Source organism: Salvelinus namaycush, chromosome 11 (assembly GCF_016432855.1).
Source record: "Salvelinus namaycush isolate Seneca chromosome 11, SaNama_1.0, whole genome shotgun sequence".
NCBI classification, from domain to species: domain Eukaryota; kingdom Metazoa; phylum Chordata; class Actinopteri; order Salmoniformes; family Salmonidae; genus Salvelinus; species Salvelinus namaycush.
The window spans coordinates 22,821,790-22,827,789 of record NC_052317.1 but is presented as its reverse complement, the minus strand read 5'-3'; positions in this window follow the sequence as shown (position 1 = coordinate 22,827,789).

Genomic DNA, 6,000 nt, shown 5'->3' with positions numbered 1-6,000 from the left:
ACCATTGAATGAGTAGGTGTCAACTTTTGACTGGTACTGTATACAGTTGAAGTCAGAAGTTTACATACACCGTAGCCAAATACATTTAAACTTGGTTTTTCACAATTTCTGACATTTAATCCTAGTAAAAAAAGTTAGGATCACCACTTTAATTTAAGAATGTGAAATGTCAGAATAATAGGAGAGTGATTTATTTCAGCTTTTCTTTCATCACATTCCCAGTGGGTCAGAAGTTTACATACACTCAGGTAGCCTTCCACAAGCTTCCCACAATAAGTTAGTTTAAAGTTGGCTCATTCCTCCTTACAGAGCTGGTGTAACTGAGTCAGGCTTGTAGGCCTCCTTGCTCACACACGCTTTTTCAGTTCTGCCCACAAAAGTTCTATAGGATTGAGGTCAGGGCTTTGTGGTGGCCACTCCAATACCTTGACTTTGTTGTCCTTAAGCCATGTTGTCCTTAAGCCATTTTGCCACAACTTTGGAAGTGTGCTTGGGGTCATTGTCCATTTGGAAGACCCATTTGAGACCAAGCTTCAACTTTCTGACTGATGTCTTGAGATGTTGCTTCAATATATCCACATAATTTCAGACCAGAGGACATTTCTCCATAAAGTATGATCTTTGTCCCCATGTGCAGTTGCAAACCATAGTCTGGCTTTTTTATGGTTGTTTTGGAGCACTGGCTTTTTCCTTGCTAAGCGACCTTTCAGGTTATGTCGAAATAGGACTCGTTTTACTGTGGATATAGATACTTTTGTACCTGTTTCCTCCAGCATCTTCACAAGGTCCTTTGCTGTTGTTCTGGGATTGATCTGCACTTTTTGCACCAAAGTACGTTCATCTCTAGGAGACAGAACGCATCTCCTTCCTGAGCTGTATGATGGCTGCGTGGTCCCATGGTGTTTTATATTTGCGTACTATTGTTTGTACAGATGAACGTCGTACCTTCAGGCATTTGGAAATTGCTCCCAAGGATGAACCAGACCTGGGGAGGTCTACAATTTTTTTTCTGAGGTCTTGGCTGATTTCTTTTGATTTTCACATGATGTCAAGCAAAGAGGCACTGAGTTTGAAGGTAGGCCTTGAAATACATCCACAGGTACACCTCCAATTGACTCAAATAATGTAAATTAGCCTATCAGAAGCTTCTAAAGCCATGACATAATTTTCTGGAATTTTCCAAGCTGTTTAAAGGCACAGTCAACTTAGTGTATGGAAACCTCTGACCTGCTGGAATTGTGATACTGTGAAATAATCTGTCTGTAAACAATTGTTGGAAACATTACTTGTGTCATGCTCAAAGTAGATGTCCTAACCGACTTGCCAAAACTATAGTTGGTTTAACAAGACATTTGTGGAGTGGTTGAAAAACACATTTTAGTGACTCCAACCTAAGTGTATGTAAACTTCTGACTTCAACTGTATATATACACCTACATGTACATAGTATTACCTCACTTATCTCAACTAACCTGTACCCCCGCTCATTAACTAGGTACCGGTACCCATTGTATTTAGCCTTGTTTTGTGTTACTATTTTTCCTTTAGTTCATTTAGCAAATTTTTCATACTTTTTAAAACTCTGCGTTAGGGGCTCGTAAGTAAGCGTGTCACAGTAAGGTCTACCCTTGTTGTATTCGGTGCGTGTGAAAAATACTTTCATTTGAACTCCAGCTGTACCTGCACCTCTTATCTGAAGTCAGTCAGCTTGCCTTTGTAGATTTCTGCTCTGATTTACAGACAAACCTTAGATGCTCAAGGCTTTGAGTCTGTGTGTAAGTGCCTCCTGAGTTCCCATTCACTAACTATAATGAGTTAGACAGATTTGGTATCCACTGACCAGTAAGATCTCAGCACTTTTCCTTTTCGTTGATAGCTGAGCCTTGGGACATGAACCTTAAAGATCCACACTGGAACTGCGCCCCAAATGGCTCCTTATTCCCTGTATAGTGGACTACTTTTGACTTGGGCCCAAAGGGCTCTGGTCAAAAGTAGTGCACTGAATAGGGTGCCATTTGGGGGACACCATGAGGGACCTGGTTTATTGTACAGTAAGCATTTGTACTGTCCGCCTGCAGTATGTAGTGTAGCCTGTCTCTAGCCTGTCTGTAAAGTGGGCCCTGGCTGTGATGACCATATAAGCCTGGGTTGGCCGGGGAGCAACAGGGAAGGGGCCGTTAGTGAGGCTCAGGCAGCAGGCATCGCCTAAAAAGGAAACGGTGCTGATTTGATTGTTTCCCCCATTACATCCAGCAGAGATAAACATTGTGATGCAGAGGAAGGGAGAGGGAGGAAAATTCTCCGGGGGGGGGGGGGGGGGCTGGGTGAAGGCGAGAGTGAGTGAGTTTTACCCGTCATGTCAGTCCAGTCTCTACTTTCAGACGACCCTGGGCAGCTATGGTAGCGTTTCGTAAACATTCCTGGGAGAGGACTAGGATTGAGCATGCCATTCCTCCCATTTCTACTCCTCCTCCTCCGGCTGCTCCTCCTCATCTCCTCCTCCTCCTGTCCCTCTACCCTTCCTCCACCACCACCTCCTCCTTTCCCTTCCTATTCTATGGTCAAAGACTCTTATTGTTTTCTACACTGTTGTGTGGTTCTCCTTCCTCTTTCACATGCTGGCACAAAGCCTCCTCCAGCAGCAGCACAGACAACTGAGTTCCTGGGGACAATCTATGAAAAGGAAAACTGAGCTTACATGTGGAGAACCTGGGCGAGGAAAGCAGAGTGATAATGGGTGTGTCTGTCTAGCGGTATGGGTTACAACCTTTGTCAGCACTAAAAAGCAGGTAGGACTTCTTTGTCCAACTCACCATTTTCCTGTGCAGTAATCGTTTCATGTGTTGGTGCCAAAACTAGCACTGTGAGTATGGTGGCTACTGGGCTACACCCTGCAATTGACTGTGAGGATGCTAGCCTACTTGGACTGTATGCTCGTGCTCTTGTATGGCCTCTTTGGTGCACAGTGTTTTAGAAACTAAAGGAAATTCTGAAAGGGAAGTAGTCTCTCTGAAAGGAAATATAAGGACTGAGCATTGGATGGATGGAGTCTAGTACAGTATGTATCTTAAATTATTCATAGCACGAAGCAGCTTACTGAGTAGATATAGAAAGCATCAGGCATAAATCACTGTACTATACAGAATAGTGTAGAGGACTGCATGCATATTTTAGTGTTAAGCTCTGTTGCACTTCAACTTGGTGCTAATTATTTCCACAAGTGTTCTTTCCAGAAGTAAGACGTGATTAAAACCATCTGCATAAAGGGTTTATACAGTAATTATCTAGGGTTGCCTTTGATGAGTCAATACATTAAGAAGGAATACCAGAGTGCTCAAAGCTCTTCAAATGTCTTTAACTGTAAGGGAGCATTCCAAAAGGCATCATACTCCCTTTATAGTGCCCTACTTCTGGCCAGAACCTTATATAGGGTACAATTTGGGACACTGCCTATATGTTAAGTCACCGTCTATGGCATTGTCTTTCTGTCAACATTCTGACTTTCTTTGGACAAGGGACAGGGGACCGCTTTGTGTGGTGTGTGTGTTCAACTCTGTCAAGTCACCATCTATGTGGCATTGTCGTCTTTCAGTCAACAAGGGACCTCTTTATTATGTGGTTCTCAGTGGCTTGTGATCAGTGGCTAGGTCTAAGTTAAGAGTGGCTGCTGTCAGCCCCGTCAGCCCCAGCCCCGCTGTCAGCCCCGCCTCTTGTTTCTGTCTCGCAGATGGGTTTTCATAAACAGCTGTAGCAGCAGCACCGTGGGAGGGAAGTCATGAGTCATCCTCAATATTTTTAAAGAGCCTCGTCGTTCGTTGTCTCCTCTCCTGCTCTGGAGGACACGACTGAGGCTGTTGCCCAAATGGCACTCTATTCCCTATGGGCCCTGGTCAAATGTAGTGCACTACGAAGGGACTAGTGTGCCATTAGAGAGGCAGCTTGAGGATGAGCTCTCTCACTGGGTCTTAAACAGAACTTCGCCCCAAAGCTGGCTGGGTAAATGTGCTAAAGCCATCAAACAGGTTGCATACCATACAGTCAGACAGACGCCAGCGTCATCTCCGCTCTCTGTCTCACTCTTTCTGTCTCTCTCTCTGTATGTCTGTTCTCCTGGGTTACTGCTTGATGCAGCACGACCTCATCAGGAAATCTCTAATCCAGAGCTAGAGAAGTTGACTCACAAATTAATTTCAGTTTGGCTTGGATCGTTTCCCCGAATATCAGTGCATCGTGCCAAGAAGATGCTTGGTGTGTGTGTGTAAAGCTTCACAGTGGGTCGTGCTGTAACCTATGTTTATGCAGGGTAGGTTACTCAGTCACGGTATCTTTGGCGTGCTATGCATTGGTGCAGACTTCACGTGTGTGTCCATCCGCTCTGTATGCCTGAGACAAGGTCAGGCCTCCTTCCAGACAGCCTTCTGTTCAACCAGACTGGGCTGGTATAGAGACTATGGTAGTTTGGTTAAATATTCATATGTTTACCATTCCCTGCTGCGCTGCTGCGTCCACAGTCTCACTGGGGTGGGAGCTCCCCTACTGGAGATGATAATTAGTACCATGTGCCCTGCCTCCCCCTCTGCTTCCTCACACTGCTGACTCCCTCCCCCATCGGCCTTAAAACTCCCTCTGCCTCCCCCTCTGCCCTCTGTTTCGAAATATAGAATATATGATGAACGTTTAAGCGATTCCAAAAGCCTGATCAACACTACATGGCTAAAAGTATGTGTACACCCCTTCAAATGAATGGATTTGGCTATTTCAGCCACATTGTTCATTGGGAGCTTCATGAAATGGGTTTCCATGGCCGAGCAGCCGCACACAAGCATAAGATCACCATGCGCAATGCCAAGTGTCGGCTGAAGTGGTGTAAAGCTTGCCGCCATTGGACTTTTGAGCAGTGGAAATGTGTTTTCTAGAGTGATGAATCACGCTTCACCATCTGGCAGTCCGACAGATGAATCTGGGTTTGGTGGATGCCAGGAGAACACTACTTGCCTGAATGCATAGTGTCAACTGTAAATTTTGGTGGAGGAGGAATATTGGTCTGGGGCTGTTTTTAATGGTTCGTGCTAGGCCCCTTAGTTCCAGTGAAGGGAAATATTAACGCTACAGCATACAATGACATTCTAGATGATTCTGTGCTTCCAACTTTGTGGCAACAGTTTGGGGAAGGCCTTTCCTGTTTCAGCATGACAATGCCCCCTTGCACAAAGTGAGGTCCATACAGAAATGGTTTGTTGAGATCGGTGTGGAAGAACTTGACTGGCCTGCACAGAGCCCTGACTTCAACCCCATCGAACACTTTTTCGGATTAATTGGAACGCCCATTGCGAGCCAGGCCTAATCGCCCAACATCAGTGACCAACCTCACTACTCTTGTGGCTGAATGGAAGCAAGTCCCCGCATCAATGTTCCAACATCTAGTGGAAAGCCTTCCCAGAAGGGTGGAGGCTGTTATAGCAGCAAAGGGGAGGACCAACTCCATATTAATTCTCATGATTTTGGAATGAGATGTTCGACAAGCACATACTTTTGTCCATGTAGTGTATTATTGAGTTATTGACGGTTCTGTTATTTTTATGTATTGCTGTTTTCTTGAACAGACCTGGGTATTACTGCGCTTTAATGGACAGTACTGCTTTTACTATGAGTTTAAAGTTGCCTTTATACACCTCTTCATGTAAGCCTTCCAGTTGAAATTGTATGCTCTGCATCTTCAATGCCTGAAATGTTAGAATGTCCGTCTTGTCCAGCCACATGCTGTCATGAATGTTGTGTCCATCAGTGTCATCAATGCACTACTGTCGTTGGTTGATGAGCTAAATGACCAGGTTGCCTTCCTCATCTCACTGCCAGCCTGTTGCCTGCTCATTCCTTATCCACTCCGGTCATTGAGTTCAATCAAAGTGAATTTGCCTGCCAACACACACACACCCGCCCACAAGTGTGCATGCAGACAGTCACACCCATAGTCACTCACATCTGCTTCCCCTGCTCTGA